Source organism: Zea mays, chromosome 3 (genome assembly GCF_902167145.1).
Source record: "Zea mays cultivar B73 chromosome 3, Zm-B73-REFERENCE-NAM-5.0, whole genome shotgun sequence".
Classification (NCBI taxonomy): domain Eukaryota; kingdom Viridiplantae; phylum Streptophyta; class Magnoliopsida; order Poales; family Poaceae; genus Zea; species Zea mays.
Genome location: NC_050098.1, coordinates 13,067,673 through 13,093,708, shown reverse-complemented (window position 1 = coordinate 13,093,708; position 26,036 = coordinate 13,067,673). Strand labels below are relative to the sequence as shown.

The 26,036-nt window shown below is 49.4% G+C and overlaps 2 long non-coding RNA genes across 2 annotated transcripts; one reads left to right on the top strand and one right to left on the bottom strand.

The window, feature by feature from the left end:
• The first annotated feature begins 15,406 nt into the window (after window positions 1-15,406).
• On the top strand, window positions 15,407-15,931 carry LOC109944924 (uncharacterized). The gene is made up of 2 exons (XR_002268308.2): window positions 15,407-15,571; window positions 15,678-15,931. It is a non-coding gene; the product is annotated as an uncharacterized lncRNA (long non-coding RNA).
• Window positions 15,932-18,209: 2,278 nt separating this feature from the next.
• LOC103649705 (uncharacterized) lies at window positions 18,210-19,402 on the bottom strand. The gene is made up of 4 exons (XR_563665.3): window positions 19,364-19,402; window positions 18,684-18,827; window positions 18,393-18,466; window positions 18,210-18,288 (listed from the first exon to the last, which is right to left on the bottom strand). It is a non-coding gene; the product is annotated as an uncharacterized lncRNA (long non-coding RNA).
• Window positions 19,403-26,036: the final 6,634 nt, after the last annotated feature.

The window sequence follows — 26,036 nt, the reverse complement described above, 5'->3', positions numbered from 1 at the left end:
AGAGCAGCCTTGGGATCCTCTTTGATTAGAGATACAGATCGTTCGAGATACAATGATTATGATATGGTTTTGGTTCGACTATGACGATGATGTTCCTCGATGAGGAAATGGTTTACGGGTTGGTTAATGCTAAAATCTGGCTTCTACTAATGATAAATACTTGACCAACTAAAAGCAACTGCTTGAGCCTAACCCCACATAAAGCTAGTCCACTTCAGCCAAACGGGACATTTGCTGAGTACGTTGATGTGTACTCATCCTTGCTTTACCACAAAACACCAGGTTGTCCGCATTGTAACCACTGCTCAGGAGAAGGTGAAGCCGTGGAAGGAGACTTCCAGGAGTTCCAAGACTACGATGAATTCTAGGTGTGGGTTGGCGGCAACCCCCAGTCAGCTGCCTGTGAAGGCCCTATCTTTACTGCGTTTCGCTTAGCACTTTGATTCACCTGTTAAGGCAATGACTATGTGGATGTCTATGACTCTATGATGTAATAAGTACTCTTTTATGTTATTATTCGAGCATTGTGTGATGATGTTCATTTATGTAATCGCTGTGTACGTGAGTTCTGATCCTGGCACGTACATAGTTCGCATTCGGTTTGCCTTCCAAAACCGGGTGTGACATCAGGGGTCCAAGCAAAACACTCGACCTTCCTTAACAGGCGGTACAGAGGCAGACCTCTTTCGCCGAGGCGTGAGATGAAGCGGCTCAGGGCCGCGAGACATCCCATGACCCTCTGTACGCCTTTTAAGTCCTTGATGGGCCCCATGCTGGTGATAGCCGCGATCTTCTCCGGGTTGGCTTCGATGCCTCGCTCGGAGACGATGAACCCCAAGAGCATGCCCTGGGGCACCCCGAAGACACACCTCTCGGGATTGAGCTTGACGCCTTTCGCTTTGAGACATCAGAATGTCACTTCAAGGTCGGAGAGGAGGTCGGAAGCCTTCCTTGTCTTGACTACGATGTCATCGACGTAGGCCTCGACTGTGCGACCGATGTGTTTGCCGAACACATGGTTCATGCACCGCTGGTACGTCGCGCCCGCATTCCTCAAACCGAACGGCATGGTGACATAGCAGTACATGTCGAAGGGCGTGATGAAAGAAGTCGCGAGCTGGTCGGATTCTTTCATCTGGATTTGGTGATACCCTGAGTAGGCATCGAGGAAGGACAGGGTTTCGCACCCAGCAGTGGAATCCATGATTTGATCGATGCGAGGTAGAGGGTAGGGAACCTTCGGACATGCTTTGTTGAGACCAGTGTAGTCTACACACATCCGCCATTTCCCCCCTTTCTTTCTCACAAGCACAGGGTTGGCAAGCCATTCGGGATGGAATACCTCTTTGATGAACCCTGCTGCCATTAGCTTGTGGATCTCCTCGCCTATCACTCTGCGCTTCTCCTCGTCGAATCGGCGCAGAGGCTGCCTGACGGGTCGGGCTCCGACCCGAATATCCAGCGAGTGCTCGACGACATCCCTCGGTATGCCGGGCATGTCCGAGGGACTCCACGCAAAGACGTCAGCGTTTGCATGGAGAAAGTCGACGAGCACTGCTTCCTATTTGGGGTCGAGCCCGGAACCGATCCGGATCTGCTTGGAGGTGTCGCCACTGGGGTCGAGAGGGATGGCCTTAACCGTCTCCGCTGGCTCGAAGTCACAGGCATGACGCTTCACGTCTGGCACCTCTTTGGAGAGGTTCTCCAGGTCGGCGATGAGGGCCTCGGACTCGGCGAGGGCCTCGGCGTACTCCACGCACTCCACGTCGCATTCGAACGCGTGTTTGTACGTGGGGCCGACGGTGATGACCCCGTTGGGGCCCGGCATCTTGAGCTTCAGGTAGGTGTAGTTGGGGACGGCCATGAACTTCGCGTAGCATGGCCTCCCCAGTACCGCATGGTAGGTTCCTCGGAACCCGACCACCTCGAACGTCAAAGTCTCCCTTCGGAAGTTGGAGGGCGTTCCGAAGCAGACGGGAAGGTCGAGTCGTCCGAGGGGCTGGACGCGCTTCCCAGGAATGATCCCGTGGAAGGGCGCGGCGCCTGCTCGGACGGAGGACAGATCGACGCGCAGGAGCCTGAGGGTCTCGGCGTAGATGATGTTGAGGCAGCTGCCCCCGTCCATCAGGACCTTGTTGAGCCTGACGTCGCCGACGATGGGGTCGACGACGAGCGGGTATTTCCCCGGGCTCGGCACGTGGTCGGGGTGGTCAGCTTGGTTGAAGGTGATGGGCTTGTCGGACCAGTCTAGGTAGACTGGCGCCGCCACCTTCACCGAGCAGACCTCCTGGCGCTCTTGCTTGCGATGCCGAGCCGAGGCATTCGCCGCATGCCCACCATAGATCATGAAGCAGTCGAGGACCTCGGGGAACTCTCCTGCTTGGTGATCTTCCTTTTTGTCGTTGTCGTGGGCCCTGCCACCCTCCGCTGGTGGCCCGGTCCTGTGGAAGTGGCGCCGAAGAATGACGCACTCCTCAAGGGTGTGCTTGACGGGCACCTGATGGTAGGGGCACGGCTCCTTGAGCATCTTGTCGAAGAGGTTAGCACCTCCGGGGGGCTTCCGAGGGTTCTTGTACTCGGCGGCGGCGACAAGGTCCGCGTCGGCGGCGTCGTGTTTCGCTTACGACTTCTTCTTGCCTTTCTTCTTGGCGCCGCGCGGAGTAGACGCCTCGGGGGCCTCTTCCGATGGGCGGCCCTGGGGCTGCTTGTCCTTTCGGAAGATAGCCTCGACCGCCTCCTGGCCAGAGGCGAACTTGGTGGCGATGTCCATCAGCTCGCTCGCCCTGGTGGGGGTCTTGCGACCCAACTTACTCACCAGGTCGCGGCAGGTGGTGCCGGCAAGGAACGCGCCGATGACATCCGAGTCGGTGATGTTGGGCAGCTCGGTGCGCTGCTTCGAGAATCGCCGGATGTAGTCCCGAAGAGACTCTCCCGGCTGTTGCCGGCAGCTTCGGAGGTCCCAGGAATTCCCGGGGCGCACGTACGTGCCCTGGAAATTGCCGGCGAAGGCTTGGACCAAGTCATCCCAGTTGGAGATCTGCCCCGGAGGCAGGTGCTCCAACCAGGCGCGAGCAGTGTCGGAGAGGAACAGGGGGAGGTTGCGGATGATGAGGTTGTCGTCGTCCGTTCCACCCAGTTGGCAGGCCAGGCGGTAGTCTGCGAGCCACAGTTCAAGTCTCGTTTCCCCCGAGTACTTTGTGATAGTAGTCGGGGGTCGGAACCGGGTCGGGAACGGCGCCCGTCGGATGGCCCGACTGAAGGCCTGCGGACCAGGTGGTTCGGGCGAGGGACTCCGATCCTCCCCGCTGTCGTAGCGTCCCCCACGCCTGGGGTGGTAGCCTCGGCGCACCCTTTCGTCGAGGTGGGCCCGACGGTCGCGACGATGGTGCTCGTTGCCGAGGTGGCCCGGGGCCGCAGGCGCGGTGTTGCGCGTGCGCCCGGTGTAGACCGAGGCTTCCCGCATGAATCGGGAAGTCGCAGCATGAGGTTCCGAGGGGTATCCCTGCCTTCGGGAGGTAGAGCTCTCGGCCCGTCGGACCGTAGCGCCTTCCAGGAGATTCTTGAGCTCTCCCTGGATTCGCCGACCCTCGGTGGTTGATGGCTCCGGCATCGCGCGGAGGAGCATCGCTGCGGCTGCCAGGTTCTGACCGACCCCGCTGGATGCGGGGGGCGGCCTGACCCTGACGTCGTTGGCAACGCGGTGCTGGAAACCCTGGGGCAGGTGACGTATTTCTCCGGCCGGGGGTTGGCCCGCCCATACCTGCCCGACGTCCTGGCGGATCGACTCAAGCGCTCCTGCTCCCTCGTCGAGCCTGGCCTGCGCCCCGCGGACTTGCTCGAGCTGTGGGTCGTGACCCCCCGCCGGAACGGGGACCACAGCTAGCTCCCGCGGGATGTCAGCGCGAGGCACCGGCCTAGGGAGATCACCGTCCTCCGGCATGCCGAGATGGTTGCCTTCGGAGGGATCCCCTAGCTCGACGTGGAAACATTCGCGGCTTGGGCCGCAGTCCTCGTCGTCAAGGCTGCGGCTACCGTCGGAACAGTCGGAGAGGCAGTAGTCACATGCGGTCATAAAGTCCCGCATGGCACTGAGGTTGCCAAATCCAGAGAAATCCCAACAGATGCTGGGATCGTCATCTTCCTCGGACCTAGAGGGCCCGTAGGTCGAGACGTCCGTCAATCGGTCCCAAGGCGACCGCATACGAAACCCCAGAGGGGTTGCACTCGCCTCAATGAGAGCGCCCGCCAAAGCGAGGTCGCTAGGCGGGTTGAGGCCGAGTCGAAATGACGTTGGATGGGAATCAGTCAGTACCTTTTGGTCGACGAGGAGCGACATAGTCACGTCGGGGACTGATTGCACTGTCGTCTTAGGTACGAGGGCGACGTCCTGCAAGCCCTCCGCGAGCGCGCTGGCGTCGTCCACTTGCTCAGGATTGGTGTGTCGCGGGGGGACGGCGCTCGCTTCGTCTCAAACGCGAGGTCGACGCCCGACGCGCCCCCCGTTGGGGCGCTGGGGACGTCGATTCGCTCGACAGCCGACGAAGCGCGGCCTCCCGCTTGGCCTTGGTTGCCCCGCCTCCTCCTCCGTTGGCGGGGGAGAGGACGGGGCGAGCTCGAATGTTGTTCTTCCACCACGCGGGGAAGATGTTGTAGATTCCGCCGCCGGCGGGCGGGTTGTCGGCCGCCATTGTCGTTGTCGCGCGGTGGTGGAAGGAGTATCATGTCGTAGCTGCCGTCGAAGGACATGAACTCAAGACTCCTGAAACGGAGCACCGTCCCGGGCCAGAGAGGTTGCTGGAGACTGCCCATCTGGAGCTTGACGGGAAGCTGTTCGTCAGCACGCAGCAGGCCCCTACCTGGCGCGCCAACTGTCGGCGTCTCGAGACCGGGGGGTCCCTAAGCCGACGAGTGAGTGTGCCGCGTGCCCCAGCCCAGATGGGTCGAGCGCGTGGGTGAGCGCGAAGGGGGGAAGCGAGGTGGCCGGAGACGGGCGTGAGAGAGGTGGAAATCTCGCGGCCTTCGTGTTCGTCCCGCGCCCAGGTCGGGTGCGCTTGCAGTAGGGGGTTACAAGCGTCCACGCGGGTGAGGGAAGCGAGCGGCCCCAAGAGAGCGCCTGTCCCGTCCTCGTCCCCGCGCGGCCAACCTTCTCTAAGAAGGCCCTGGTCCTTCCTTTTATAGGCGTAAGGAGAGGATCCAGGTGTTGTTGGAGACTTGTTCTCAAATGCTATGAGTTAAGAACAAGGCAACACAGAAAATGTTAAACATTAAGGTCCTTCGTCCTTTGAAGCATTATTTCCCTTAGGATATAACGATCTCCGGACGAAGGTCATGAAGGACTAACCTTCATCAATACAGCATACATTAGTAAAAGACGAGGCATATGAAACATAAAAGATAGCATAAATAATCATATAACATTATTCATCTAACTTTATTAACTCATCATAGAGAAATAGAGACAATATTGAATTATAGATGTACCTTCGGCTTGGAAGGAGATGAAAATACAAGTGTGACGCAAAAGCAAATGCCAAGTCAACGTGAACAGTACGGGAGTACTGTTCACCTATTTATAGGCATGGGGTACATCCCATACAAAATTACATACATGCCCTTTACATTTGGTGATAATTCCATAGCAATCTATCGAGGTCTAAATGGCCTTTTCATCTTTAAGTCGGTTCCCTCTTCTGCGAACATGCCGAAGCTTTACTGCTTCACAGCTTCGGCGCTGTGTCAACCTTCGTATCTTTTGAGCTTCTCCCTTTCTGATACGAGTCCGAAGATACCTGTTCAGACATTTATACTCCAGAAACATTGTTAAATTATGTTTTTGAGGACCTTCGGACGCCGAAGGTCCCCAACAGTAGCCCCTCGCAATATTAATTTGTTAGAAATAATAAATTTAGATTGCGATATGGACGAAGGCTTTACGCCGAAGGTCCGAAAAAAACACCTTCCCTATGCTAGAATAGCAACATTCAATGACAAGTGGGGTCTTTCAACTTTCAACGCACCGAGCGTATAAATACGGCCATACCGCAAACTCATTTTGCACGCTTTCTGGCCAACCACTCCCGCTTACTCAGTTTTTAGCTCTTGTGCACTGTGTTTTGCTAAGCTTTTTAGCTTTGAAGCTTCGGAATTGAAAACAGTTTTTTAGTGCTTCCGAAGATGTCTGAAGCTGCTAAGAAGGCTGCTGCTGAGATGAAGCTGACTCTTGATGAAGAGAAGAATTTAGGATTTCTTATAGCGATGTCAAAGACCAACACAGAAAAAATCACCAATGAGATTCTGGAAGGACTGTCTGAAGATACTGGTGACAGTGAAAGTTATGATGTAGACAGTGGTGGCGAAGACTCCGAAGATCGCCCCTGGCGACCAAGCCATTCAGTTTATGGTAAATCAACTATCAAAGAGAATCATCTTGTTAATATGAGAGGAAGGTATTTCCGGGATTTGTCCATTGTGAGGGCCGACGAAGGGGAGAAGACTTGTCCACACCCTGAGGAAAATGAAGTCGTAGTATTCCGAAGCTTTTTGAAGGCTGGGCTGCGATTGCCCTTGAGCAGCTTCGTCGTGGAAGTGTTGAAGATTTTTGAAGTCTATCTTCACCAACTTACCCCCGAGGCTATCATAAGGCTGAACATCTTCGTGTGGGCCGTGCGAAGCCAAGGTCTAAAGCCTGATGCAAAAAGTTTCTGCAATATGCACGAATTATCATACGAGACAATACCTTGGGGTAAAGAACAGTATCACAACAACTTTGGCTGCTACAGTTTTGTTTCTCGGTCTGAGTCAAGCTGTCCCGTGCCAACTTTTCGGAAGAGGTGGCCTAGCGGCTGGATGACAGAATGGTTTTATGTAAAAAATGATTTGAAAGCACGGGAAGACATCAAAGGTATAATCATGCGACCTATTTGGCAAAGCTTCGGCCTTCGAAGGCCGAAGGTGGAAATGAATGAAGCTGCCGAAGAATGCCAGAGGGCCTTCGGCGTTGTCTGCTCTTTTATAGGAACAAGGGACTTAGTACAAGAGCATATCGCCTTCAGGGTGTGGCCGCTTGCTGAAAAATGGGAAATGCCACAAGAAACCATAAAAGAGGCCGACGAAGGTGGGCTTGTGAGACTGAAGTACACCTTCAAATTTGGAGATAAATTTATTGAGCCAAATGATGAGTGGTTGAAAAGCATTGACAATTTAAGCGATGAGCTGCTCGGAACCTACTCGAAGGCTGAAGATAATGCAATGTCAGCAGCCTTCGGAGGCCGAAAAAAGAAGAGACTGAATCGGGTATTTGATGCCATTGGGTTTGTCTACCCTGATTATTGCTATCCCATTCGGAGGCAGAAGAGAAAAAACACAACCTCTGCAAAAGAAGAAGCTGCAGCTGCTCCTAGCGAACCAGAACCGAAAAGGAAAAAGATAAAGGTTCTTACGCATCAGCCGCGTTATATTGAACCAGCTTCGGTGCCGGAGTTTACCGGGAAAACTTCTTCAGCCACCGAAGCTGAAAAACCAATCGAGCCAGCCTTGTTGCCAGAGATCGCAGAAACGGCCGAAGTGCCACCAAAGATAGAATCAGAACAATCAAACATTTTGTTGTCAGAAACAAAAGAGAAAACCGAAGCGCCGCTCACAGAAAAAATTGAAGAGGTAAAAGAAGCAACTGAGGGCTCCAAAACATCAGAAGTTTTGAGTCCTACAACAATCATTGGGACAGCAAAAAATGAAAAAGTGCCAGCTGCAACTCCGAAGAGAAAGAGAATGGCTAATGTGCTAGATGTATTGGAAACGATCAAATCTTCGAGCACACCTCCGAAGAAAGCTGCTGTTACTCCTGAAACAACAGTTGAAATTTCTGGTTCTACAGCTCCAGAGCAAGAGATTGAAGCCGAAGCTGGGCCCTCAGAGCCCGCAAAAACTTTGGAAAGTGAGGCAGAGAAAATAACAAAGCCAACTTTTGAAGAAACTAGTGTCGTTGCCACCGAAGCATCCCCCAAAATTCGTGATTATATTTTTCGTCATGCTTCGGGGAAAAAATTATCAGAAAAAGAAGAACAAGAGGCCCAGCATTATGCCCAAAAACTGAAATATCCAAAGGGGGCGTTAATATTTAATGGCAGTGGAGAAGAAGACTTCTTGTACTGTCTCCCCGACAACAAGGAAATTTCTGTCTGTCGGGAGATAAGCAGAAGCTTCGGATTCCCAACTTTAGAAGACGGACTTTCGGTGCTGTCAAAAAACGATCTGGCTGACAGCCTAGCTTATAACAGTTTAAAGGTACGATAAATGAAATCCTTGTATTTTTCCGTTCATTTAAACCCACTGACACACACACATATTCCTTTTTGCAGGGCTTGATACTTAGCAATGCTCTCAGAGCACAGAAAGATACTGAAGACGAAGGGTGTACAATAGCCCTGAGCAACCTTCGTTCCGAAGTAATTGAACTGAGGAACGAAGGTCTCGAAAAAGACAAAATATTATACTCATTAATAAATAAAGTAAAAGAGGACGAAGCTGCTTTTAAAATTCAAGCTGAAGCTCAAAAACGTGAAATTGAAGACCTTCGGAAACAGCTGGCCAGAGCCAAGGAAGAACGCATACTCGAAGAAACAAAGCGTGAACTCAGCGATCAATGGGCAGATCACTTAGAAGTGACTGTTGAAGAGCTTCGTTCGTCCAAAAAGAGATGCTACAACAAATCTATAGATTGTGTTAAGAAATTAAAAGCTAGCTTTGCCAAGGTCGGAGCATTCTCAAGTGAGGAAAATTTTTCCAGAGGCAATCCCGAAGGTGTTATTGAATGGATTGGCCGCGAAGCTGAAGCCTTCGAAGAAATTTTAAATAGCCGAGGTGATATATGCGCCTTCTCTGGCGCCAGAGGGATTGCCACCATCTTAGAAAAGAAGGGCTGCGAACACGTAAAGATTTTGGCACAGTCCGAAGCCTCCTTGTCCTTTGAAGATACAAGAGATCCTTCGGCCGAAGCAAGCATAATTGGTGGAAAATTTTTTACTGATATCTGGGATAACGGTGGCCGAGAAATGGCAGGAGAAATTATTCAGAGAAGTGAAAAGGGCATCCACAATGCTAGAGAAGTGGCTAAGGCTGCTGAAAAGAGCACAGAGCCCGAAGGTCAACTAGGTATTAACTAATAATTTGTATTGTGTTGTAATTTTTAGTTTTAAACCTCAATTTCCGTTTGTAATAGCAGCATAGCCGTGTCCTGTCCTTCAGATACGACTAAAGCACCTTCGGACCCTCAGCCGAAGGGGGACGAAGAAATTAAAAAGATGGCCGAAGATATTATGGACGAAGTCGTGAATCGGCTCCTGAATGAGGCTGCAGAAGTCGTTTTGAGAGAGGATTAAACATTTTTGTAAAAAACTTCTGAAATGTAACATTCTGTAATCGTGAACGTAATATATCTATTTTTGTTATTCAATTCTTTACGATGCATGAAACTTTACATACGTACCGTTTTTGAGTCTTTGGCGAAAAAACACCTTCCCTTCTTTTCATGCTTCGTGAAGAAGAATTACCATTTATCACAACAATATCCGAAATATCCTGGAAAAGTGCTGAAGCTTCGTAGAAACAATCTTCAAGGCTATACTTCAGAAATCAATATTGTTTCTCCTTGTGACTTGGCATGATTTGCCCCTTTTTCAAAGCGTTTTTCCGAAGATTAATGTCATATCTCTTTCTTGTGCCACATGCATTATGATGTATGATGCTTATGTTATGCAAGGATGATGTGATGATGTTATGCTATGTAAGGTGATATTCCGAAGATACACGCATATTTGCGATAAAACACATAATCTTTTTGTGAATCAGCATTGACTTTTCGCTATAAGCCTCCCTTAGGAGCTTCTTCGCCTTTTACTTCAGCGGAATCAGCGTTGACTTTTCGCTGTAAGCTCTGCATTCCCTTAGGAACGTCTTTGGAGCTTCTTCGCCTTTTACTTAGGCGGTATAAGCTCTGCATTCCCTTAGGAACGTCTTTGGAGCTTCTTCGCCTTTTACTTAGGCGGTATCAGCGTTGACTTTTCGCTGTATGCTCTGCATTCCTTTTGGAACGACTTTGGAGCAGAAAACTTACACTGCGCTCCCTTCGGAACGTCTTTTTGTGACTTCGTCAAACTTACTCTGCGTTCCTTAGAACGACTTTTTGTTGCTTCGAAGAATTTTCGATAGTCCGAAGGTCCTTTTATTATCACAAGCCTGTGAAGAAAACATATTTTTCTTGTAGGAATCAACGAAACTAGTTACATGACACCTAAACAATGTCCTTTATTACAGAAAATAAAACTGAATGAAAAACATTGCTATTAAGGTAGGATATTTGTCAATAGATGTGCTTTGATTCTGGCACAGTGCTGTTGACCGTGCGAGCTTCGGACTGTTCTCTGAAGTCCCTTTGATGCGGAGCATATTGGCTCCCTTCTGGCTGCTGGCCTTGTTGCAACGGAGGTGGAGGTGGAGGCTGTTGCCAGGAAGCTTGAGGCTGACTCGCCGAAGCAGCAGAGACTGCAGGATGGTTGCCCACATATTCTGGGATGTAGGGCGAATGATACGAAGCTGTATGCATGACCTGCTTCGGCTGGGCTTGTTGTGCTGCTGCTTCAGCTATTTCCTTTTGCTTCTGTATAGTAACATGGCACATCCTGGTAGTATGGCCTTTGTTCTCACCGCAGAATAAGCAAAAGATTCTTCTCGGTTGATCGCCAAATCTTCCTCCGAAGCCCCTGGCGCCTCTGCCTCTTGGAGCTGGTGGCCGGAAGGAGCTTTGCTGTTGTCCAGAGGCCTGTGAGGAGTTTTGTGGCCTTTGCTGTTGGCTTCCTCTGTCATCATTTTGTGTAGAATTGTGAATTGATCTCACATGCCTCGGGTAAAACCTCCCTCCGAAGCCCCTGGTCATTTCAGAAAACCTGAAAGCCTCCTCCCTTCTTTGGCGAAAATCATTGTCGGTCCGAATGTATTCATCCATTTTCTGGAGAAGCTTCTCCAAAGTTTGAGGAGGCTTCCTGGCGAAGTACTGAGCTGACGGACCTGGCCGAAGCCCCTTGATCATGGCCTCGATGACAATTTCATTGGGCACCGTTGGTGCCTGTGCCCTCAGACGCAAGAACCTTCGGACATATGCCTGAAGGTATTCTTCGTGGTCCTGATTGCACTGGAACAGCGCCTGAGCAGTGACCGGCTTAGTCTGAAATCCTTGAAAACTGGTTAACAACAAATCCTTCAACTTCTGCCATGAAGTGATCGTTCCTGGTCGAAGGGAGGAATACCAGGTTTGAGCAACACTTCTAACAGCCATAACAAAAGATTTGGCCATGACTGAAGCATTGCCACCATACGAAGACACTGTTGCTTCGTAGCTCATCAAAAACTGCTTCGGGTCTGAGTGGCCATCGAATACAGGGAGCTGAGGCGGCTTGTATGACGGGGGCCAAGGTGTAGCCTGCAACTCAGCGGACAGAGGAGAAGCATCATCAAAAACAAAATTCCCATGATGGAAATTGTCATACCAATCATCTTCGTTGGGAAAACCCTCCTGATGAAGGTCTTGATGCTGAGGCCTTCGGTGTTGCTCTTCCTGAGCAAGATGACGAACTTCTTCAGAGGCTTCGTCTATCTGCCTCTGCAGCTCAGCTACTCTGGCCATCTTTTCCTTCTTGCGTTGAACCTGCTGCTGAAGGATTTCCAGGTTTTGAATCTCCTGATCTAGATCATCCTCCGGAGGTGTTGGACTGGTAGCCTTCCTCTTCTGGCTTCGTGCCTCCCTAAGAGAAAGGACGTCTTGATTGGGGTCGAGCGGCTGCAGCGTGCCAGCCCCTGGTGCTGAAGCCTTCTTCGGCGGCATGACGAAGGTGATGCTTGCCGAAGGTGTTGAAAAGCTCAAGGAGTGGAAGTGAGTTCACCGGAGGTGGGCGCCAATGTTGGAGACTTGTTCTCAAATGCTATGAGTTAAGAACAAGGCAACACAGAAAATGTTAAACATTAAGGTCCTTCGTCCTTTGAAGCATTATTTCCCTTAGGATATAACGATCTCCGGACGAAGGTCATGAAGGACTAACCTTCATCAATACAGCATACATTAGTAAAAGACGAGGCATATGAAACATAAAAGATAGCATAAATAATCATATAACATTATTCATCTAACTTTATTAACTCATCATAGAGAAATAGAGACAATATTGAATTATAGATGTACCTTCGGCTTGGAAGGAGATGAAAATACAAGTGTGACGCAAAAGCAAATGCCAAGTCAACGTGAACAGTACGGGAGTACTGTTCACCTATTTATAGGCATGGGGTACATCCCATACAAAATTACATACATGCCCTTTACATTTGGTGATAATTCCATAGCAATCTATCGAGGTCTAAATGGCCTTTTCATCTTTAAGTCGGTTCCCTCTTCTGCGAACATGCCGAAGCTTTACTGCTTCACAGCTTCGGCGCTGTGTCAACCTTCGTATCTTTTGAGCTTCTCCCTTTCTGATACGAGTCCGAAGATACCTGTTCAGACATTTATACTCCAGAAACATTGTTAAATTATGTTTTTGAGGACCTTCGGACGCCGAAGGTCCCCAACAGGTGTACAATGGGGATGTAGCAGAGTGCTACGTGTCTAGCGGAGGGAGAGCTAGCGCCCTAAGTACATGCCAATGTGGCAGCCGGAGAGGTCTTGGCACCCTGCTAGTGTGATGTCGTGGCTGTCGGAGGAGCAATGGAGCCTGGCGGAGGGACAGCTGTCGGAGCGGTCGAGTCCTTGCTGACGTCCCCCTGCTTCCGTAAGGGAGCTGAGAGCCGCCGTCGTCACAGGGCTTGCGGGGCGCCATCATTGCCTATCTGGCGGAGCTAGCCAGATGGGACACCGGTCTTGTTCTCTGCGGCCCGAGTCGGCTCGGGGTAGGGTGATGATGGCGCTTCCTGTTGACGTGGCGGGCCTGTGCCCTAGGTCGGGCGACGTGGAGGTTCCTCCGAAGCCGAGGTCGAGTCTGTCTTCCATGGCCGAGGCCGAGCCCGAGCCCCTGGGTCGGGCGAGGCAGAGGTCGTTCGGCAGAGGCCAGGGCGGAGTCCGAGCCATGGGGTCGGGCGAAGCGGAGTTCGTCGTCTTCTGGGGCTGAGCCCGAGTCCGAGCCCTGGGTCGGGCGAAGCGGAGTTCGTCGTCTTCTGGGGCTGAGCCCGAGTCCGAGCCCTGGGTCGGGCGGAGCGGAGTTCGCCGTCTTCCGGGGCTTAGCCCGAGTCCGAGCCCTGGGTCGGGCGGAGCGGAGTTTCCTATGGCGCCTTTGGCAGGGCCTGACTGCCTGTCAGTCTCACTCTGTCAAGTGGCACTGCAGTCGGAGTGGCGCAGGCGGCGCTGTCCTTCTGTCAGACCGGTCAGTGGAGCGGCGAAGTGACGGCGGTCACTTCGGCTCTGCCGGGGGGCGCGCGTCAGGATAAAGGTGTCAGGCTACCTTTGCGTTAAATGCTCCTGCGACTCGGTCGGTCGGCGCGGCGATTTAGTCAGGGTTGCTTCTTAGCGAAGGCAAGGCCTCGGGCGAGCCGGAGATGTGTCCGCCGTTAAAGGGGGGCCTCGGGCGAGACGGAAATCCCTCGGGGTCGGCTGCCCTTGCCCGAGGCTAGGCTCGGGCGAGGCGTGATCGAGTCGCTCGTATGGACTGATCCCTGACTTAATCGCACCCATCAGGCCTCTGCAGCTTTATGCTGATGGGGGTTACCAGCTGAGAATTAGGCGTCTTGAGGGTACCCCTAATTATGGTCCCCGACATTGCTCTTTTAGGCCAAGAGGGTACTGAATGGTGCGGTCGAGACTAGACCAGATAAGGCTCTTTTGAGCCTATCTCCTCCAAACCTTTTTGACTTTCTTTGAGGGCTTCCGTACGACTTAGACATACATAATTAGCATGTAATTCAATTGACTAAGCGTGGGAAACTTACCTCTTCCCCATATTTTCACCAGGGTTTTTAATATGGCCAAAACCAAGTCCAAAATGTACTTTTCTTGCAGAAATGAGTTAGTAGCCAAACCAAAATGCTAAAAACATAGAATAGGGTATGTACAACTTATTCAAACACTTAAACCTCATGTTTATGTTGTTTTAACCAAAGTTACATTTTTGGCCTCCAGATTTGCTCATCTGGACTTTGTTCCTCTAATTTGCCTTTACTTGAACCTGTGCTCATACTCACATCAAATTAGTTAGTTTAATATAGTGTGTTGGACACTTAATCAACAAAATAGATAAAAAATAGCCCTATAACACATTTAAAGGGCGATGCAGGGCCTCCTCAAGGGATGGCAATCTGCGGACAACCTAACGATCCTTACATTACCAGAGAGTACACGAGAATCGACCGGGAGTTGACTCAATTTGCCATCTCTTTGTCGCAGACTTAGCATACACCTATACTAGTCTCTCGTCACCAACCCTAATCAAAAGTGCTCACAATCAACTTATTTTTATTTTAATAAAAAAGTTAATGATCATAATATTTTTTATAATAATTGATAAGACACCAAGACAATTAATAGGTTTCTTTTTTTGTCAAGACTCCCTCTACTCTCGGTCACATGCACATACTTATTTTTATTATAAAAGAATGAAATTCTCATATTCCGAGAAACCAAATGCTTTTAAGTTTGGCCAAATCTATAAAAATATGAATATTTATGATACAAAATAAACAGTATTAGATTAAATATGAATTGTACTTTTGATCTAGAGATATAAATTTGATTATATATAGTTTACTGTAAACTTTAGTTACGTACATTGTTTTTGAACAAATTTGATTATAGTTTACTGTAAACTTTATTAAACTTTAGTTACGTACATTGTTCTTTGAACAAAAACCACGAGGGCCGGTGTGTAGCACGGAGAGCATGCACAAAAACTAGCATCGAGAGAACAAAACCACAAGGATCGATCTCACCTCGCAGCTAGAGTGTGTGCATGCATCATGCATGCGATGCGACCAACGGCGACGGCGACAACTCGAATCTCCGACTGTCTGTATTTCCTCGGTTGCACTCCTGCGCCCACTGGACCGCATGCATCTCGAGCATTTCTGCTGGTACGCTGCCCTCTCTGTGTGTGTGCGCTAGACGAACTGAAGAAGCTGACCTCGGCCACAGTAGAGCGCTGGACGACGCGCGCGCGTGCATCAGAGTACGCGTACCCATCCTCCATCTTGTCGGGGAGATCGAAACAGCTACCGCCGAACTGACGATTGTTTTGTTGGTACGATGCCGATTAAATTGCTGTCTGATGCTGGGCGTAGAAGCTAGCTTACCAGATGCACTGCACTTAACGCGTGCTAATAATGCAGTCTCCGGCCGGCTCCTATATAAATATCACAACAACGACGTCACACTGCTTCCATGCATCACAACATGCAGAGCTAGCATAGCTAGCTAGCCTACTAGGAGGGTTGACAATGGCGGGCGCCTCCGTGACAAGAGCACGATCTCTGCTGCTGCTAGTGGTCGTCGTAGTACTAGTTGTCTCATCTGCAAGTTCTTCCGAAGAAGCTCAAGCACCGTCAGGTCTGTACTACTTGTGTAGTTGTGTTGATTTATTTGTTGATGAATTTAACTCTGATATGATCTATATACACACGCGCGGCACTCATCGATCTATATCTACATGTAGATTTCGCCGGGGGTACGCGGAAGCTTCTGAACCGTGCCGCACCTCCGCCACCGGCACCGGCGTCACGCACTCCGGTTGGCGCCTCCACCACCTTGCCGCCACCGCCAGCAGTAGCAGTATGATGCGAATGTGTTTGTGTACGTGGCTTATTGTTATTGGAATAAGGTTGTGTACAGAAATATAGGGACTTCAAGAGTTTTCTGGACCTATATGATAAAATCTTTTTAATATAATATCATGAGAATGATCACTAAGAGCGTGTTTGCGACCCTGCTCTAGCAGTGGCAAAGTTAGAGCAAAATATAAGGGGTGCACACAGGGGTGAGCCCCATTAAATTCAAGGGTGTTCAAATGAATACTCATAATTTTTGGTAAAAGAACTTCAATATATACTAGTATAGTGTCCGTGCGTTGCGGCGGTACACCAATTATGTGCTTCATCAATCTTTATGGCTCTTGGTGAGGTAGCTCTCGAACGCCTGGCGGTGGAGCGGCGAGCCGTCATACGACGGCTCGGCCAGCGGCGACGCCGCGGACGCGCCCCTCGGGCTGAACTGTTGCGCCTGCGGCACGCGGAGCTGGTCCGGCGTGTGCGCGAAGAAGCAGACGCGATGGCGGCACCCGGTGCCGTCCTTGCAGGGCTGCGTCCGGTAGCGCGACGGGTGGAGCCAGCACTCGAACACCTCGTGCGCCAACTCGCACGCGTCGCCGCGCTTGCACCCGCCCTTGCGGAAGTCCGGGCATGCCGTGTCGGAGTAGTGGTACCGCCTGGGGTCGCGCCGTCGAAAAGATATGAGAGGTCATAGTGACAAGCTAGTGTGATGGACCCCACACAAAAAATAAATTTAAAAGTAAAGTGGACATATGTCTCATGTATCATATATTGATAAGAACAAATATTGCACTTTAGCCAAAAGACCGAAAAGATACGAGTTTTGCGCCAAATCGATCCACGTCACTTGACGATAAATGGCAACCGTGGGACCATAGAAACAGTTGTTTTATAGGGGTAGAGAATATAAGGGAAATATAAAATAAATAAATAAAACACGTTCTAATTTGGTGCGAGATGTATTTTTTTTGCCTGTGCAGATAGTTCATCATTGTCAATCTAGTAGTAGCCTAAAAGTAGCGTTTTCTTCTTCGTTGATGTGTTTTTTTGTATAGCTTTTCTAACAAATTAAAGTTGCGAATGAATACGTGGAGTCATCTGTTGATGTGCATCAGATGAGTTGGATGTTGTTAATCAGATAAACTTGCATGTGGTTTTTCTTAGGGTTCCTTGCAGAACAGAGTTCATCTTGGCCTTGGCATGTTGCGTGAGAACCAATTCACTTTAACATATAACTGACAAAGTGAAAACCAAACGACCATCTTCAGTTATCAGGATACACAAGGAATTGGAAAAAAGTTAGATGATTTGAGTGTTTGGTTTGCTCGTGCAATCGGATCATCTCAAGGAACTCTCAAGTCTATCATAAATACATGGTACCAAAAGGAAAGAAAAAAAAGGAGAGAAAGATAAATGTAACACGAGCATAGTGTAACAACGTCAAAGCATGAAAAAAAAAGAAAATAGAAACATCTACTATCTATTCTCTTGTATGACAGTTCTATTCGGTACTTGTAAGTACTTTACAAGTGATGCTGATAGGAGGTCAGAACATTCCAACAAACGCTCTAAGTAGGCATGCCATCTTAAATACAGGATCAAGGACTCAACAGCTAAAATAGTTAGCTAAAAGAATCTATAGAGACGACAACTTGAATGTTCATCATGCCTAGGCCATGGTCGTTGCTCTCTCCACTGCTCTCTGCGCCTGCATAGCCTGATTCCCTACGCAGACTTCGCTCTTTCTTTTGGCCACTGTTGTCACTCAGGCTCCCATTCATGAGCGGAACATCAATCCCACTAATGACTGTGGTGGTCAAGGATGTGGGTGAACTGATGCAACTATCATCATTTGTTTTCTTTTTCCTTTATAGTGTTTTTTTATGTTCTCGGATAACTTGGGAAGTCGGGGTCGACTGGACACGACGTGGCCAAGTGGATTGTACCAAATCCAACCAGTTAGTATCGATCTCCCTGTTTCTCTTCTTATACTTTGCGACGGTGTTGGCGACGATGGGTATTCGATGTCGTGTGCCCGTGCCTTGTGGTGGGGAACGCCTGGTGACTCCCTCGGGCAGCGGCGACGCGTCTGGCAGGTAGTTGAGGAGCCTAAGGCCGGTGCAGCTGGTGACGACGTAGTAGACGCAACCGTCGTACGGGGACTTGAGCGCCAGAAGGTTGAAGGCGAGCAGGACACCGGTTGGGAGCAAGTTGGCTAGGTTCGTTGTGGAGGAAAGTGCCAACTCTGGCGCCTTGGTCGTTTGGGAGGAGGGTGCCTTGGTTTGGGAGGAGCCATGGTAGCACATGCTGCTAACCACAACGGATCTATAAAGAAGATGGAGATGACCAACATCGACAAAAAGATGAGGAGAAAGGGCATACAAACACATCACCAAAAAATTCAAGATGATGGACAATACCAAGCTAGGTAGGTAACCAAATACTAGAAGAGGCATAAATGATGGGAACTTGGACCAATGTCTTATATCATCCTCTGGTCTGCAAACAATTTAAGAAATATGTTTTCACATGTAAGTTTGGAATGTTGTGAGTCATCAGGACATTACATAGAGATGGTATGAGCATAAAACAGAAACACTCACGATGCCTCCCACTTGCTAGTGAAAAAGGTGTAATTTTTAGCATCCACTATCTCCCCCTCCCAGAATGTCACTACCTATGGACAGAGCCAATGCACAAGGTTAAAAACATCGCTTATTTCTATATTCTTTAAAATCCAGTTTTACACTCTGTCAAGTGGCAACACATTTAGTTCTCAGTTATTTTTTTAATGACGATCACAATTGTTTATTTAGCAAACCTATAACTACTATTGTCATCAATGCATAACATTAGATTTCAGATTCAAAGTGGAAGAACAAATGAGTAATCACAGGTGTATCTGCTAATGGAACATTAAGCGCTTCCATCGTTTCACATAGATAACCCTGTTCAAGATTGCAACCATGGATGCAGACATTCACTTTCCATGCTTCATCCTTCTGCAGACTTGAAACATTCTGAGTTCCAGCAAAAGACTGAAAGAAACATACAAGCAAATTTAGTCAGTGGAAACCCTTCAGGCTTCAATCATAAAGATGACATAGTGCTCATTAGCAGTAGCCTGAATTATATACAATAATACATCTGCATTGTGCACAATTTACTGTGAAAACCGTAACCTATACTACAGAACATAGAGTGGAAACTGGAAGATAAACAGAAGTATAGTTATTTGACAGCACACGTCCAACAACAGTCTCCAAGACACACACACATAGACACAAACATGGAAAACGAAAAAGGAAGCAGAAAAGCAAAATGATGATAAGCAACAATCATGAAATCCATAGAATATAAAATAGAAATGGGAGCTGGGAGCAGCAGTAGTTGGCGTTAGTAGGGATGAAGACAAAATGGAGAACTCCAATTTACTTTATGAAAGGAAATTGTGGAAGATTGCAGTTAATAACACAGCTGTATGAACATCAGTGATATGTACACACCTACCTTACTGGATGACAACAATTTAGTTCTTAGCCAAAATTTGAAATGAAAGAACAAAAACACTTACTCTTCCAGCACTTAGGAGTGAACATCTAGGAGGAGAAAGGGAACTGGCCTGCTCGGGTTGGACGCTCGCTCCACAAGACCGGCAAGAGCAGGCGGCCTTGTGGACACCTTCTTCCCCTGACGACCGGTGGTGAGTGGTACGCGCACGGCGCAAGGGGTGGGGAGTCGAGGAGGAGAGAGGATGGAGGTCTTCCTCGACAGGTTGCTCTAACCACTGCCAGCGCCAGCAGCGAGGCCACCGCACCTTGCTCATCTTGGAGTCGTGGTGGCTGGTGCTGCTAACCGCGACAGATCTATAAGGAATATAGAGATAACCATCGCCGACCCAAAGATGAAGAGAAGGGGAATGGGAAGTGGATGCATCCTTATCCAAGCGAAGCGGCGGCGGGGCGGGCGGGGATCTGTTGCGGTCTTGCAGAGTGGGCGGGTCACGCCATGCGGAGAGCAGAAGCAACTGCGGGTTGATTTCCAACAAATTCAAGGGGTGTTTTATAAAAACATGACGCACGACGACCGTTGAAACTGGTGCTTTAAGTATAGTATAGACTACACATGGCATGCAACACAACAAAATGACTTTGAACTGCTAAAAGTCATCATGTTGCTGATTTGAGTATCTGAACTACTCACATGGCATGCAACAAAAGAACATGGCATGCTGATCTGAGTACCTGAACTACTACAAATGGCATGCAACAGAAAAACATGGTGTGTTGATCTAAGTACTCTGAACATAATGGCGTTGAAATACCTCAAGGTCTTAGAGGTGAACTTGAAAAACGTCGTCTTCCTCTACTTCCTCCATAGCTCCCTGTAGGTGTTGAAGATGTCGTCACCAAGGAGCAAGTCCTCTACACAGTGTTCAGGCATTCGAATCAGCTTTCAGCTCTGATTTTTGAACCTTTAGCACAACATCGAGCAAGACTGAACATCACTATGTTCGACATATTTACCTTGGGGTAATTGGTGAAGTTAGTCTTAAGGACATGCTTGACATTCACCGGGTTTTAAAACTAAGCAAATAGGATGGTAGAACCAAAGAAGTAGCTATAGGTGTAGCACTAAAATAAATCCTTGCATCACTGAGAGTCGTGTTAGTAGTTCCGAGTGAACGACCAAACAAGCAGAGCATGGCAGGATGATTGAGGTTCGTTTCCGCTGGACCCCCAATTTGCTGGGACAGCAGCAAGTTGCCCACCCTCGACATGCACAACAAGCAAACCCGCCGATCCCAGTAAAAAAGGATTCAGGCTTAGATTTGCCTTAGAAAATGTAGGAAAAGAAAACAGAACTGACAGATAGAGGAAGATTCAGAAGAAGAAAAAACACCTTGTGTCCTTAACGAAAACAGGCACAGGCTCGTGGCGGTTCAGCTCCCCTAAGACAGTGTCCATGTATATCTTGCAATGCATCCCACTGATCTGCTGGACAAAAATCTGAAACCGCTCCTCAACAGATCGTCCTAGGCAGTGCTCGTCAGCACTCAAAAGTATGTTCATCCCCTTTAGTTGATTCATAGAACTCCAATCAGAAGGCTGAAGAAAACATTCCTCATAATTGCAGTGTTAGAGCAATTCCAAGAGAAGAGGTAAAACAACCCAAAACATTTTTTTGGAAAAGGGGCGACATCTCTCCAAAAAGCCCCCAATGTGTCCCCATTTTTTTCGCCCCTCCCGAATCGGCAGACTTCCTCTCGCATATTTGCGCGAACCAAGAATGCCCCCAATCCATTCGCGCGCAGGAGCCTTCACTCGAACCTATCGGCGCGCAGGAGCCCATCAGAATAATAGACCAAACAATTCAACAAAGGTTTCTGCGGCAAAATGGGGAATGCTTGTTTCAACCCACGCATAGTTCATCCGAACAATACATCAAAAGGGAATACAGGAAAATACAAAGAAAGAAACCAACACTAACAATGCTTGGGTTTTAGGGTTAGGGTTTAAGGGCGGCAGGGGACAGGGGACAGGGGAGAACCTGGGGCCAGAGGCGAGCCTTCTTGGAGATGGCGGTGAGAACAGCCCAGACGTCGGGCTCCGTCTCCTAGATAGGCTGGTCCGCGAACTTGCGCGCCACCGCGCGCACCTCGTCGGGAGTGACCTTGGGCGGCGTGGGCAGAGGAACCCCGTAGCGGAGGCGGTTGAAAGCTAGAGGTGCACAACGGCCGAGAAGGGACAACACGAGGCATGGAAAGCGAGGAGGAAGTGATGGGCGGGCGAGGAGGAGTGGATGGGTGGGCATCGCGCGAGCATAGCTCCATCTCCGGGCACGCAGGGTGGCGGCGCGTCGCGGATCTGGAGCTGGTCGATCATGGCGCCCATTTGCATCTTGTCCTCCTTGGGTTCCGAGGCGTTGCTGGCGCGCAGATTTTGGAGATTTGGTGGTGCAGGGGATACGGGGCATTGTTGGCGCGGAGCTTTGAGGGCGTGGCGGGGACTGCGGACTGCGGGCGCGGCGGGGACTGCGGGCTTGCTGGCGCGGGGATTGCGGGCGCGGCGGCTGTGCTCGGCGGCGGGGACTACGGGGCGGCTGCCTGCGGGGCGGCGGGGGGGACTACAGGCGCGGGGAGGGAGGCGTAGCGCGCGATGGCAGAACACAGTGTGGACGCCTACACTGCTAACATATAGAGTAGTAGAGATACATGTATATAGTGTATATGCATGGAAAATAAAAAAATGAATCAAATAAATAAAGGAATTCTATTAATTTGGACTAAAATATCTCCTTCCTACCTCTCATACCTAACTTATCCAATCGTTTATCGTGGACCTTGAAGCCCAACGGAGCGACAAAGCCCACCTCAGTACCTCACGACAAAAAAATCCCTAAACCCTATTGTAGTCGCACCATGGCAGAGCCACCAGATGCGCCAGCCACCAAGTCGTGGTCAGCCCCACGTGCCATGTAGACACCAGCACCTCCGTTGAGACATAGTGGCTCCGCGGCGCAGCTAGGTGCCCAGACTTGACCGACTAACTGTCATTGCGTTGCATCTGGCCTCGTTGTTGCGTCGTATGTCGTCTGTCGTACGAGGCTTCAATCCACCATAGTCGGGGCGTCACCGTGTGCCAGGACAGACAACCAGGGGCAAGGTCCCATCGTGCCAATGTCTAAGCCTACCCAGCTAGTGGCCACCCGACCTGACCTCCCCTGCTTTGCTGCTTGCAGTACTGGGCTACAGATGGGGCATTAGCGAATAGAAAATGACAAAGAGGACAGGCAGCCAGCTAGCAACTGAGCAACAACCAACAGATGCATTTCGATTTAAAACTTTTAAAATAGTTGTATGAAATTTGAGTTTAGTAGATTAGTTATTGAATCAATTATGACCATAGCGTATGTGCTTAATTATAGGTTATATATATAATTAACTATATATGTCGATATACATGTTTTAATCTTCCAAAAAAATCATTTTATAAAAAATTTCGAATACCCACCCTCTAAATCCTGGACCCGCCACCGGGTGCACATCGAACTCTTGTGGATGCATAGGCATAAACATTGGGCGATACGTATATGGTAAAATTTTGACTATTATCACTGTTTTTTTGGATTTTTAGGGGATGCATATGCATCCACAGTCTACAACATAGCTTCGCCCCTGCTGCATGGCTGGCTCGGTCTGTCCAACGGTCTAAATTGAGACTAGCTTGTTCTGATTATTGCAACTTATTTTGTTTGTGCACTTGTACCATATGAGCCTGGCCAGATGAGCTGATGTTTGTCACCAGCAGATAGCCAAGCTAGAAGGTCAAAACTACATAAAATGCGGAAGCCTTGCGCCATAAACAGCTAGGCTCCCAAGAAATAGATCTTGATCTTATTTCTGTGGAGTCAGACTGAGAGGTCGAATTTTACACATGCACAACCAATCTCTCGAGCTAACAACTCTCGAGCAAGTCACGAGAGTTGCAGTCCGGGAGCGCAGCCAGACAGCAAACACGCCCTAAGGAAACCAACTGCCGCATTAGTTTGTGGTTCGTCCCTGTCGGTGGGCTTCATCATCAGACTCGGAACTCGTTACGGCTTCTTCTCGGGGCTTTATAAGGCCTTATTCGTTTGTGCCGGATTGGTGGGTCGGAACGATTTTTTAATCGGTTTGCTTTTCTTATTTATATAAACTTTAATTAGCTGGAACGATTCTAAGTACAATCTGACAGAAACGAATAAGGCCTAAGTCAGTCGTGGCCAGCTTGTCCACTCACCAGAGGCGCCAGAAGACCGTCAAGGCCTTGAGGACCGAGCGAAGAAAACACCGAGAGGGAGAGATAGAGCCGCCACGCGAGGAACTTGTTGGCTCGACGATTGGAAGCCAGGGGTGACCGAAGAGCTGCGCCGAGTCACCCATAACCTATCCTAGACTCTCCAGAGCCTACTGCCCAACCTCCGCGGCGAGCCACCATCATTGGGGGAAGGCGGGACCGCCGCCGCCGTGGGACTTCACCTGTGACGTCGTTCGGTGTCTGAGATCGGGCAAAAAGATCTTCACGGTGCCACGAGGAAGGTGTGTGTGCACCCATCAGGCGGGATCAGCGATAAAATCACAAGGAATTGCTCACCGGACATGGACATCTCCGTCGAGCCGCTACCCTCTGTGGTCTGCACGCTCGGCACCCGATCCTCGGTACAATACTCCCATGGCGTTCATCTCATTCCCTATTTTGTTTCGAGCACTTTGGATGCAAATTTGGCGCGTGGTTATGCGGGTGGGTGAACTCCGGCAATGGCTCCACCGTGGGGAATCGACGACGACGCCGCATTCGGACGGTGAGAGGAGACGCACGTGAGTCGTTGATCGAGTAAGTAACGACTAAGATTAGATCGCGCTAGTGTAAGATCGGGGTCGTAGAACTTGGATGTGACGGGTTCAAGCGCATACCGATTCGGCAGATCATCTGTTAATCTGGGACGTCAGATTTGATCTGGGCGGACCAGAGCACGTCTACGTTATTCAGCCGTGGCAATTTTCTAAATAAGCCCGTGAGTTCATGTAAAATCAACCCGTGGTCTATAGTCGTTTAAAGAGTATTTAAAACCGGTCCTTTATTTTGCATGTGAAACCCCGACCTTCTCACGAATTGAACCTCCGTTCAAAAGGTTTATGATTTATATAAAGTAAATTCTGAAATTAATTAATAGTATAAAAATAATTCCAATAACTTAGATAAATCATATCTTGCTCGTTTTAACTCTGAATTGGTCCGTTCAAATTGTGTTAGCTTTATAATAACACTATCTACACAATAACAACGCTATTTGTATCATGTCACTTACTTTTAAATTTTATATATTTGTTTAATCTAGGATTAGTAGATTAACCTCTCTAATCTACGTTAGTTTGTCTATAATTATAATCTAACTAAAATATAACCTCTAATAAAGTTATAACTTAGATTAAAGTTGAATTAGTTATTTCTTTGTAATATTTTTCTCGCCTGATTTACATTAATTACCATAGAATATACTTTTACTATTTAATCACCTAAACCTTCAGGAAACCATATCTTTTTAACCGTAGAACCGATTTTAGTGGTTCTCGAACTTAAGATCTCATAGCGGTGCATAGAATATTCTTACACAGTCGTTCTTATGCTTTAGTGTAATGTTACTATGTACATTATTTGCTTGATGGTATGTAAACTACGAGTAGAGGCGAGCTCGTGAGGAATCTGAATCCTAACTTTTGGGGTAGCATCTAGCATCTAGACAACAGGTTATCGCAAGTATAATGCAAGTTGTGTCCTTGATCACTTTGCTTACCTAATAATGTTTTCGTTAATCACAGTGGCACAGTTATGTTAAGTTGATGGGACCTAATAGGTTACCTAGTTTTGTTTACCCTATACCTTGCAAACACATGAATTATTGGGTGGTATTGCTATTGCTCTACCTAGCTTTAGGATCAATGCTAAATATGAATTCTGATCATTCTTTATTATTTGTCGGGGACCATAATTAGGGGTACCCCCAAGACTCCTAATCCCAGCTGGTAACCCCCATCAGCACAAAGCTGCAAAGGCCTGATGGGTGCGATTAAGCCAAGGCTCGTTCCACTCAAGGGACACGACCTCGCCTCGCCCGAGCCCAGCCTCGGGCAAGGGCAGCCGACCCCGGAGGATTCACGTCTCGCCCGAGGGCCCCCTCAAGTAACGGACACACCTTCGGCTCGCCCGAGGCCCAGTCTTCGCCAAGAAGCAACCTTGGCCAGATCGCCACACCAACCGACCGTATCGCAGAAGCATTTAACGCAAGGATGGCCTGACACCTTATCCTGACGCGCGCCCTTCAGTCGATAGAGCCGAAGTGACCGCAGTCACTTCGCCGCTCCACTGACCGGCCTGACAAGAAGACAGCGCCGCCTGCGTCACTCCGACTGCTGTGCTGCTCGACAGAGTGAGGCTGACAGCAGCCAAGTCCGGCTTCGGGTGCCATAGGAAGCTCCGCCTCGCTCGACCCCAGGGCTCGGCCCCCGTCTCGGCCTCGGACGACGAACTCCGCCTCGCCCGACCCAGGGCTCGGACTCGGCCTCGGCCCCGAAAGACGACGAGCTCCGCCTCGCCCGACCCTAGGGCTCGGACTCAGCCTCGGCCCCGGAAGACGACGAACTCCGCCTCGCCCGACCCCAGGGCTCGGACTCGGCCTCGGCCCCGGAAGACGACGAACTCCGCCTC